This window comes from Trachurus trachurus (genome assembly GCF_905171665.1).
Source record: "Trachurus trachurus genome assembly, chromosome: 19".
NCBI classification, from domain to species: domain Eukaryota; kingdom Metazoa; phylum Chordata; class Actinopteri; order Carangiformes; family Carangidae; genus Trachurus; species Trachurus trachurus.
The window spans coordinates 24235432-24247599 of NC_139913.1; positions in this window are offsets into that span (position 1 = coordinate 24235432).

The following is a 12168-nucleotide window of genomic DNA, read 5'->3' on the forward strand; positions in this document are numbered from 1 at the left end:
CCTCCCTGAACACACATTTACTCCTGAAGTATTGACTGTGTCTGAGTAATCTTGGGTTTGACGGTTCAGCCAATTGTTTTAAATCTTCTGTCATTGCTTTGACACTTTGGCTTGTTCTGTATTGAGATATACGGCAACATGTTATTCATGGAGTTCATCAAAGGTAAGCCGATCCATTTACAGGCCCACCAGGGTGTTGTTTGGCACACCTATATATGAATGCACCCTCCAACACTGCTGGAACATCAGCTCATACAAGGCTCAGATTGCACTGGTGGCACAACTTATCAGGCTTCAGCAGGAAAGCAGGATCCCACCTGAGGTGACTGTTGAGGATATGACAGACCTGCTGGTGGAGCAGAGCGAAAGCACTCGGAGCGTGCGGCTTCGGCAGTTTGAACTCCAAGACTTTGATGATGCTGTTGCCAAACCTCTTCTCACGCTGATGTGGGAGGTGAACACCAGCATGAAGATGAGAGATGTTGGATTTGAAGCCAGGATATTTGTCAACGCACCAGAGGCCAGTCCTCCGTGTTTTCAACATCCTAAGATCATTAGAAGGGGAGGAGAGTTTCTGCCAACAGTATCCTGATGGAGCAGCGACAGGAGGAACCCAGCTACAAGCTGCTTATCCCACAGGATGGGACGATCAAGGTGGTTCCTCTAAGTCCTGCAGAGCCTCTGGGTGCCTCTTCCACGCACCTACTTAAACATTCTCCAAGACAACTTAGTGAAATGGCTGACAGGATCAGAAAGGCCCTTATAGTCCAGGTCGTCCCTGCTTTATCCACAGTGTTTCTCAACCAGGGCTGGTCAGACCCCTAGTGGTACTTGGTGTTAATGTAAGTGGTACTTAAAACAATGAAATGTATTTTATTGAGTGGCCCTTACAGACATTTATCATTTTACTAAAATTGTGACTGGAGCCATTCTTGTCTAAACATAACTGGGCTTTTATTGTGAAATATCGCACAGGAAGATGGTGTAAAACTCACTAATGTGTAATGTTCAGTGCACAGCTACTTTTTGAAATTGCATATTTGCCTTCAGAACTATATTTTTACGAAATAATTACGAAATGATGCAATTAAAGCAGAAGTAAGCGGAATGTTTGTGTTAATATAAGTCTTAAATAGTTCTATCTTCAGACAGCAATCACTTCTATAGAGTGTTTGGTCTGAAACACGGGTCTGTCAGTCACTCTGCTCTGCTGTAAGCCCAGGAGAAAACTTTCCTTGTATCCTACAACCTTTATCCAATGAGGAGAGAGAACGGCATAAAGGGGCAGTCCTCTCTGTGTGTGCAGCCAAGGGATGCGCGTGAATGTGGTGACGTATAGGGACGAGGGCGGGGACTGCTAACTCCATCTGCTGACAGGAAGTTAGCCAAAACCACTGGATGGCTTACTTCTTCTTTAAAGAGGCTATTTCTATTTCTGTTAAATTAGTTTGGGACTTTTTGCCCCCCACCACTATCTTGGCATGAGGTGTCCCAGAACAAGTGGGGGTCTTCAGGGTTGCTAAAAAAATAGGCAGGGGTCCAGTGCCCCAAAAGGGTTGAGAACCACTGCACTACATCAAACTGATCCACCACAGACAGCTGGTACTGTCAGTAAAGGTAAGAAAGTGTTGCAGTGAAGATGCCCTGCTCAAAGGCTCAAAGAAAAGTAACAGGTTGACCTCAGTAATGTGACTGGACTCATCCTCTATGACAATGTTTAGTCTGGTTTGGAATAAAACACAGACTCAACTAGTGAACCCAACTGCTGCTGTTTTGCATCCAGAGACTCCTCTAACCCCAACAGCTAAAGCTCCAGTCAACACTGCAATCCAACATGGCACCGACCACAGCCTGTATGAAGCAGAGGAAGAGCCAACAGAATCTGGCTCTAAGCTGAGCCAGATTCTGCTGTTGGTCCACCATCTCTTCAGATCCCCCCTCATGAGCCTCCTGTCATCACTCCAATGCAGCATGACATGACCACCAGCCGGCCAGACACAGACACAGAGCAGCGGGAAGAGGTGGAACAAACCTCTGACACCAGAACAGAGGTCAAAACAAGGAGCGGGATCAGACAAACCATTCCAGCATGGGAGAGGAAGACCCAGAGAATAAACTGAAATTAATTTTGATTGTTTTCAATTCAGATCTTTTTGTGCATTTCCATTCAAAAGAAATTGCATTGCAAAAAGGATTTGTTTTTTATTCTTAGAATGTTCTGCACGGTGATGATAACACCAGAATATCTGGATATCCCAAAGTGCAGAAAACTTATATGGAGGACTATATTAAGAAACAAAGAAATGAATAAATAAATATACATATTTCCTAAACTTTATGGTAATGAGGGGATGTGTCTGGATTGTGTCACTTAACAGCAATTGGTTAATCCATGTGAGAGTTCATAGATCAGTTGTGTTTGAGTTGTGGAATTTCAAGGAAATGAATGAATACAATAATAATAATAATTTCAGTATTTATTCATTTATCATTACATTCTATTGACTTGTGGTATATTATATTCATATTATAAAAGTTTTAATTTTCCATACATACTGTATGTAGCATGTAGTAAAAAACAAACAAACAGCCGAATACCTGCAACACATACTGTAGCAAAAAATGAATTTCTTATAGTCCAGATGTTTAAAGAGGAGCCAGAAGAAAAGAGCAGAGAAAGAAGAAGGTGGTTAGACTTGATTGTCGCTGCTTATACACTATCCAAATTATTTCTTAATGCACAAAAGGTCAAAAAGGTTGAAAAACAAAAGACAGGCATAGAAAAAAATCTGATAAAATGAAAGAAATAAAAACGGAAACACCCAAATGTTCAACACAGCCAAAACACCCTGGGTTACAAAAGAAACAATTGTAATTTCGATGTTGTGCGTCATTATTCCAGCATGACTAGAAAATTGAACCAATTTTCGACTACAGGTAACATATAGTCACAGGCTTTTTCCTCTAGAGTCTTAGAAATTACAACCATTGTTATAATTAAAATCTTCAAGTTCAGCTCAGTAGGCTAATGGATTTTAAAACAATGGTTGCTATGTGCGGCGCATGTCACCTTATCAACCACACAACAAAAGGTGTGACTTGTGCTGCTGTGTCACAGGGTGTGTGCTTCATCCTGCAGTAAAGGAGGGGTCTCCATGGGGAGACAGTCCTGCAGCTCATATTCCATTGTGCCATCTGGGTTATATCTGATTGCCCTCACTTCATGCACAGTAGCATCCCCTGTTTCCTCTCCTGGACTGATTGATTTGCTGTGGCGGTGGTTTTTGTAGGGTGAAAAAACCCCCAAAAAACAGCTACAGGATCTAGGTTTGGCTCGTGCTTTCTTTACGGATGCAACACATCCAGCCTGGTACATGAACACCCTGATTTCTTTTTCCTCCTCTGTATGGGGGAGGGTCACGGCCCATTTGCATGTCACTTCAACCCAAGAGTGCTGTGGCTATTTGAGGACTTGATGATCCAGATGATGCAGGCTTGAGTGACACAGGCAAGTAATTTCCCATGCTGCCAAAAGAGCAATTTCCTCTGTTTCATACATGTGACATCACTGTCAATGCAATGAAACTTGAGTTTTCTCACCGGGGCCTTTGTTTTACACCTATACATAGGTCATATATCATCTATGGTGAGGGTCTGGAGTCCAGGGAACGCCATATGATTTTACAGCCATCGATATGGCGATGGGTCACTTAAGCTCTTCTCTTGATTTCTATATTCTTCCACTGTGGTTGGTGATTATGAAGTGATCCCCCCATTCATCTTCACTAATATCACCCTCCTGTAAAAAGAGCAACATCTCTCACATTGATCCCTAAGTGAGAGGTTCGTCTGATAGAGTTCTTTCACAAAGACTCCTCAAAGAGAGGAGATGTGCTGACACACTCATGGAGTGTATCGAGACAGTAGAAAAGTGGTTATGCACTACCCCCCACACACCCTGGTTGACCTATAGTATCAAAAATGTGAAGCTTTCAATGCATCTTGAGGCTTTTTTCTCTCTACAAACGGATGCTGCATGGTTTTGCTTCTCAGACTTCTCAGGCTCGGTACAGGTCACTCCACTAAACCACAAAGTGCCAGAGACATCATCTTGCGCACACTTCTTCCTTTTTTCAACGTCTGCATAGTGGGAATGAGATGATCCCTCTCTAGACCTTTGTCTGACCTACATTAAGTGTCTGAGTATAATCGACCACCCAGCCACATAAAACCCATTTTCAGCCAAGAACATATTTTTCTAAAAGTGCTTGAAAATCTGTCCATCTCTGCTGAACTCGGTGCAGTATCTTTTTTTTCTCCAGCAAAGGAAAAGCCTCATTCAAAAATTCAGAATTTAATGTGATAATGGCCTAATGCAATAAAAGTAGAACACTCTGAAAGGATTTATTTCCACATAATGATTACTTTTACCACAGATATCTCAATACATTTAACTTACTTCTGTACACATGTATTATATAGTATCTATGTTTCAAAGAAACAGCCATCTCTGCTATTGCTCTATTGTGCCTAAGATACATTATATTCATTCACATCTGGTCATTGATGAAGAATTATTGACCACATTTATCACTTAAGTTCATGCAATACATTTTCTTACAATTTAAAAACATGCAGAAAACTTGAACTTTTTAATGCTACATCCTCACTTCACTGCCATAATACAAGACTGACAACATTTCAAAGGCAATTGATTTAATTGAAATTATTGATTATAGTACATTTATTTTGGAACAAGACTTGTTAAAGCTGTTGCAGTATTTGTTGCCCTGAGACTATGGACGGATTAGAAGACAACAGGCCTCTTTGTACAGACATGTCAAAGTCCCCCCGGCCCCCCTACCACATTACAGCAAGACACCCATTGAAAGAGACAGAAACCATTTTGCATCTAATTTTGGTTGTTTTGTGCCTCTTTTTTTTGTCATTTTTTGCAGTATTTCCCCCCAATTTTGTGTCTCTTTATGGTCACTTTACATCCCTTTGTAGTAATTCCTTGTCTGCCACACTTGTTTTGTTTTTTTTTTTTATCTCTTTTTAGAGGTCCTGTGTCTCTTTTGGCTCTTCTTACATTTCTATGTGGCAATTTTGCATCTATTTTTACTCATTTTGTAGCTCTTTGTAGTCATCGTGGGGCAAGTCACGCTCGTTTTCTGTGCCTTTGCATGTCTTTATACTTGTTTTGTGTCTATTTTTACTATGTGTGTCTTTGTAGTTGTTTCACTGACTTTCCAACAAGAAAAAAATATATTAACAGGGGGCCTTTCTGACCCTTTTTGCCCGCTACACCTGCTCAGTAATCCGTCCATGCTTAAAAATGTTCATTCGCAAGGTCCTCAGGTCAGATCAGAGGGAGGGGTAGCAGCGTGAATTGTGAATCACCAGAGTCAGAGGTGTTCTGCACAAGCAAATAAGCAAGGTGGATGATTCAAGACTGACAGGAAGCAGACAAACGTAGACTGAAGGGATTGGATGCACTGGTTCAGGGAAACAGACCACCTTAACAAAGAACTGGGTAAAACTGCTAAATAGCGGCTTGAGAGAGTTTAGATTGCAAGACAGAGCAGCAGAGTCTTGTTTTAGAGCCTCCAGCTAGAATGACAGGCAGCTCTGACAAACCAACAAGAGCATCAGGAGAGTCTGCCTTAAATACACTGCAGCAATTCCATGCAGCTGGTGGGGACTGAGGACAATGCAGGGCAGGTGGGGTTAAGGTAATCCAGGTAGACGCAGCCTCGGCTGTGACCCAGCATTAATCACAATAAGTCATTTTCAGTTGTGGTGAAATGTTTGATTTAAAACTTCAAATGAGTTTCCTCTTTTTGCAGTTTTATTTTACATATTTATTGATTGATAAGGTAATTGAAAATCTATTTACAGGTGTCAGAGAGCACACAGGCTGAATTTGTGGAGCATTCTTAGTTAAAAAACAGTAACATATGATGTTGTTGTTACTTCACTGTTGATACAGATATTTTGGAGAATTTTAGATGCCAGAATTGATTAGGGAGTCTTCAGGGAGGAGATCATATACAGCTGTTGTGCAACATATAATCTATGGATTAGTGTTGAAAAGATGTGGATTTGCAGTCTTCATTGTTTTTATTTATTTATTATTCATAAAATAGAGAAGAAATAGCAGCATTTTGAAGAACAGATTCTTTGCTTTCCTCCTACTGGTCATCTGAATTTCTCCCACAGTCTTTCTGAACACAGCAGAATAACAAAGTGTGCATCTTGACAGCCTGTGCATACGGGGCATTCTGATTATAGCAGGGACCACAACAGGGTCTGAGGTCAGGACCACAATCTTGCCTCGCAGGCTGAGTTGGTCCTGAAGGCTGACTTGGGAGTCCCAGAGGATCAGAGGGCCTTGGCCTGTCGATGCCCCAGCAATCATAGCCACCCTTAAGGTTTATATGTGCTGTGGGAGATTCATATAAAAACGTGCTGCAGTGCATGCTTGTCTTCCCTGCATGTCAGCGCTTTAGCTGAGTTTAGAAGATTGTTCTGTGAGGAGGCAAGATTTGAGTAGGCGTCCTGAAGGATTTGAGAGGAGGAGAGGAGATTTGCTATTGGTTAGTTACTTGTGGTAAGGACATATAGTCTATACTTAACCTTTATTTAGTCACTCAGGGGTGGTGTAACAGAGCTAACGGGGCATACTACTACTACTACTGTGTTTTTGATTTTTTGAAGATGGAGAAATCGTTGAAAGGAAAACAAACAGCACCAGCACAGTAGCATTAACCTCAATTCATGGTGTCAAGTGGTGTGGCATTATTTGGTGATGATTTGGGTCAAAGTCATAGAGCCACAGGCCACAGACCTTTGACCAATACCAGCCTATACACGCTTGTGATTGTTGTGATGGCGGCAGTTAGCATGGAGCAAGCAGATTATTTACTTTCTTGTTCATTTTCTTCACAGCATTTGGAGGGAGAAGACATTATCCTAATGATCAACAAACACGTTTTTCAATCTTTGTCAATAAAAGGACTTTAGCTATTACACATTCATTTTCCGGTTTCCCTTGCTTACCTGTTTGAAGAGACACGGCTTGGACCCAACAAGAAATTCCAGAGACAGACAGACATTTATCTAACAAAATGATAAAACCTGTAACTGTTTTGTTGTAGGACATTTAAATAGTGAGGTTTACAGTGTTGAAGCTAGATCTTGGTATCTTGGATGTGATGCTGTTGTTGGTTTAACATGGACACCTCGAGGCATCACTGATGACATACGTAAGTACTTTATAGCATTTAAATGTCATAAATCACATATATTTAATTTCTAAAGAGTGTAACAGGAGTAAAATGAAAAATTTATCAAACATGTGCATTATCTTCATTATCAAACATCTAAATCATGATCCATTGTGTCCTCCATGTCATAGCTGACCTACAGATCAAATGTACATGATCTCAATTGTTTTTCCTGCCCTCTACTGTGTAAACACGATGTAATTTGTTGAAGGGGACATGACCTTTGACATATTCGATCCACCAGTAGACTATTCCAGTATTATTCCTCTGTACAGAGCCCCTTTACTGCAGTCTTTGCAATAGGTACCTAATGCTCATTATATTCTATGACTTTGGCCTGTTGGGTTGAAGGTCACATGTTTCTGAATGCCATTAAGCCTAGAATACATGCAACAGCAAACATGACAGTAAGTCATTGTTATCCCACAAACTGTGATTTCACTGTTGTTGTTTTTTTGCCCTTTCATGTAAGCCGAGTGAGAAGACTGTGTTTTTATTTTCGATAACACTAACACTGACACTAAGATACACAAAGTGTGTTTTTCTTGAAACATTGTATTTCATTGCACTAGCCCGGCTTATTCCTGTAACCTAATGAGACGTAAAACATGGGGTAAGTTTAGCCACAAGCCAAGCAGTTACATAACTTGAGAACTGATTAATACATGAGCTGCCTGCTATATCACTTGATGATGTTTGTGTCAGTGAGACCTAATGATTCAGAAATCGCCTAAAACACACTGGACATTACTCTTGATGTGAGTGTTTGAGGGTCTGTGTTTTGCTAAACCCAAAGGAAGGAGCTCTGTCCAATCAAATCGTTTAAGATGTTCTCCCACATAAACACGTCTGAGTCGGTCATTAAGCGATTGTGATGTCAAAGTTTGTTTAAAAAGAAAATATGTGAAAAGATGATTCCCAATGGTGTGCTTAATGAGTTGAGTGTGTTTCAAGATGCTTGTTGCTTTTGCACTGTGGATTTCAGAAACCTCATAAAAAACATGCCTGCTGGTTCTTTACAGAAATGCCAGAGCTTGTGAAAATGTTTGACTGACCACTGTTTGCCACCAATGAAGCCATGAAGCCTGAAGTCAGACATTTGTGTGCATTTCTGACTATAAGTCATAGATGTGTCTTGTTTTATCAGAGTTTTCTCATGGAGTTTGTTCAGCTCAACATGACTAAATGATCACACACTTTTAAAAAACGTTCTATTCTTTTGCCGTGTCACACTAGAGAATATGTCTGCAATGATGAGCCCTGTAATTAATTATTATTTGCTGTTACCAACCATTAGTTTACTGAAACTATTGTCGGAGCAGATGGACTATCTTTGCGTTGAAAATAATAAAACTACCCATTAACTATTGTACATTACTCTGTCAGTCTATTCAAATCCAAATACACCGCTACATCTGGTCATATAGTGCAAGAGATCGTAATGGAAAAATGAGCCCTTGTCTAATTCACATAGATAACAGACTATGTGTACAATGGGATCATCATGAGATATTTTCAGAACAGCTATATTAGAATTAATAAGGAAGAAAATTAGCTGTCAAAAAGACCCATCTTGACCTTATTCTGTAAAGAGCATTGAGATAATGTATATTATGATTGGGCGCTGTACAAATATAATTGAATTGAATTCTTCTTCCCGCTCCACATTTTGCACAATTGTTCAGATGTCACTCAGAGAGCAGCCTCTTATGTTAAACAGTTATGTTAACAGTGGCCTCAGAAGATCTGAAAATACAGGCACAAAATTGGTAACGCTGTGTCACCCTTTGACAGAGATATAGTGGATTTTCTCTTCTTGCACAATCACACTCTGAACTACAAGATCAAAGGTCTACAATCAAGTTACTAGCTATATCAGGACAGTGCGCTGAGCTAAATGCAGATGTCAAGATGCTAACATCTTCATATCCAGGATCACAAGTCAACTCCTTATCACATCCAGACCTCTATTCTCTCTATCCCACCACCAGAGTCTAGACCTCCGGGGTTTGTAGTTTGCATAGTTGTTAATTTGTTTACCGAGAATGAAGTCACTCCTGATTGAACTGAAATTGCCAAGTAGATCCCACCAAGATAGCTGAAACCAGTTTTATTTGAAGACGGAATTTAAGCCTCAGCTTTGATCCAGACCCAGGCTGACTGCAGCCTGTGTGTGTTACTATTAAGTGAAATGTTCCACCACAGTGACCTTTGACCCCGCTGTGTTTGGACCTCACTGCCGAGGAGGGTTGTGATTGGGCGGTGTGCAGTGCACTGTCCTGATGATGATGATCTGCTCTGGGATGGCAGCAGCTACAGATGCTCTAGCGGAGCACAGAGGGCGTCCTAGTTGATGGTCTCCTCCTGGTCCGGGTCACCATGGTCACCATGGTCACCAGGGCAGTGGTGGTGAGTGGGCTCCGGTTTGAAACCCTGGATGATGGAAGCAGTGGTGGCAGCATCAGTGTTGGCTTGAAATAATTGGACATTAATCAGCTTCATGAGAGAGTAATTACACAAATATTCCACACTTTTCCTCACACTGTGGATGGTGCAGCTGGTGGAGTTGTTGTAACTTTACATTTTCAATATATATATATATATATATATATATATATATATATATATATATATATATATATATATATATATATATATATATATATATATATATATATATATATATATTTGTTAAAGATTAGGCATATGGCAGACTAAGCAGATGGCATGACAAACAAAATAACAAACTTTATTACTTCTATTACATTAAACATTCATAAGTGTTACAAAGAAGCAACACTGATGCATCGTGCTATGACAGACGTGCCTATTTTACCATTTCAGTTTTTATTTGGTGGCTGGTTGCTAAAAACAAGAAAATCAGTCAGTATTTGATTTTGGGGAGATAAATTGTCAGTGGTGTTAATACAGTTGGATGTGTTAAATATTACCTGATACCACATGGAAGAGCTGGTGAGGGATGATAGCAGACATCCACTCTGGTGCTGCTGCATGCCGGCCTGCTGTCCTCATAATCTCCATGCCATCTGCTGGGGAACCTCACTGTCCCCCCGCACCCCTGCTACATTAGTATTCCTCTCACACTGAGCGAGGGAGGCCAGTGGTGTGTGTGACATTCCTTAGTAACATAAAAGAGTCAGCACCAGGGAGGATTAATGGAAGGGCTACAGGGCCCACCTCCGACAAACCTGGCTCATTTCAGGTAATGAGAACACTTACTTTTTAATCTTCCTCCTTGTTGTCCTTGCTTGGGTGCATTACAGCCCCTTCGCAAAGTCGGCATCCTCTCATGTTGTCCACAAATAGAAACTAAGAATTTTTGACTTCACGCTTTTGCAAAAAAAGTGTGGGCTAAGATGTTTTATTGACACTGGTAAAAATGTAATCCCTTTGATGTTCTTGAAAAAATGCCATCTTTTGGAAAGTGACTAATATAATCCTTAATGAAGACCTAAACGAGATATATATACATCGTATATATATATTTATATACAAGCGTGGTATCAAAGTTATATTTATTTCCATTCACTGAACCTTAGCTGCTTCTTATTCACAGCACTCTCATTTCCAGCCTTGATTACAGTAACAGCTACAGTTCACCAAGTCACGTAGCCTCGGGCGTATCGCCTGGTGCCACAGCTCAGACTACTCATTTATTTATTTTTTTAAGTTGGAGAACCCGGTCAGCAAACAGAGACTGGGACTCTTTCGAGTGGTACTTCAAAGAGTGTTTCCAGTGTTCAGTATGAGCGCTGATCAAAGACCAATCCTTTCCTTTTCAAATCCACATGGCCTCTCATTAGTGCCACACTGGGAGGAGACTTCTCCGACAGGAACTGATGGTAGTATCATTATCTTCAGCTTTACATTGGAGTACAATGCTGGATTTTTTAAAAAGGTGTTGCACTTTAGGGAGTGCTTTCAAATTGGCAGTTATCTGGATTTATTATTAAAGGAGGATGAGCAATGACTTATGATGTCACTATTGGCTCTTCTCTATGAAAAGGGATTAGTGATTTCTGGACTAGCCACTGTGAGGATGTGGTGACCTGCTGGATAAAGCCACATGTAAGTATATTTAATTTCATTATCAGAGTCAGCAGAAGAGTCAAATGTGACACAGCAGAAGCAGGATTTTCAAATTAAACATTACAGAGTAATTTTGATGGTTGCCTAAGATTGCTTAGCACCCTTCACATCTGAATCATGATGCTGTGACTGGACAGTGATGTGTAGAGAGGGCGGTTTCAGGCTGCAAGGAGCCTCTGGGACATCCTAAGTACTCCTTGGAATATGTTCAGTCTTCAGACAGCTTTCTGGAGGGATGAATACCATTCTTCCAAAAAATAAAAATGTTTGAGGTCTTGAGATTCAGTCCAAAATCCCCCATAGGTGTCCTGTTGACAATGCATATCACTCACATCAGGAAAAGCTATCAGCAGTGAATGTGAGAGCATCCATATTCATTTAGTTTCTCCTCTTATTTGTTCAGGTTTTTCCTTTAATTTGGCACTTGTCTAGGTCTGCAACCTTGCCTTTGTGGTCTTGCACTGCAGGGTAAATACAGTATGTAAATCCGTAAACATTAGAAAATTCAGTGAAATGCGGTGAGTTCTGTCTAGCCAACAGTCTCTCTGTGTGTTTAGACTCCTAAATATTTTCTATTTATGGTAATTTTATCTTTACTTTGCAGCTGCCTTGGCTCAATTTCCCCTCAGGGGATCAATGAAGTTCATTTTAATCTTCAGAAGAACCTTCTTATAGACTCCAGATAGTTTTATTCTGCAGAGCAGTGATGAAGAAATCTTAATAATACCCATTTGTAAGTCCTGTACAACTTAACTTGGCGGCAGCGTCG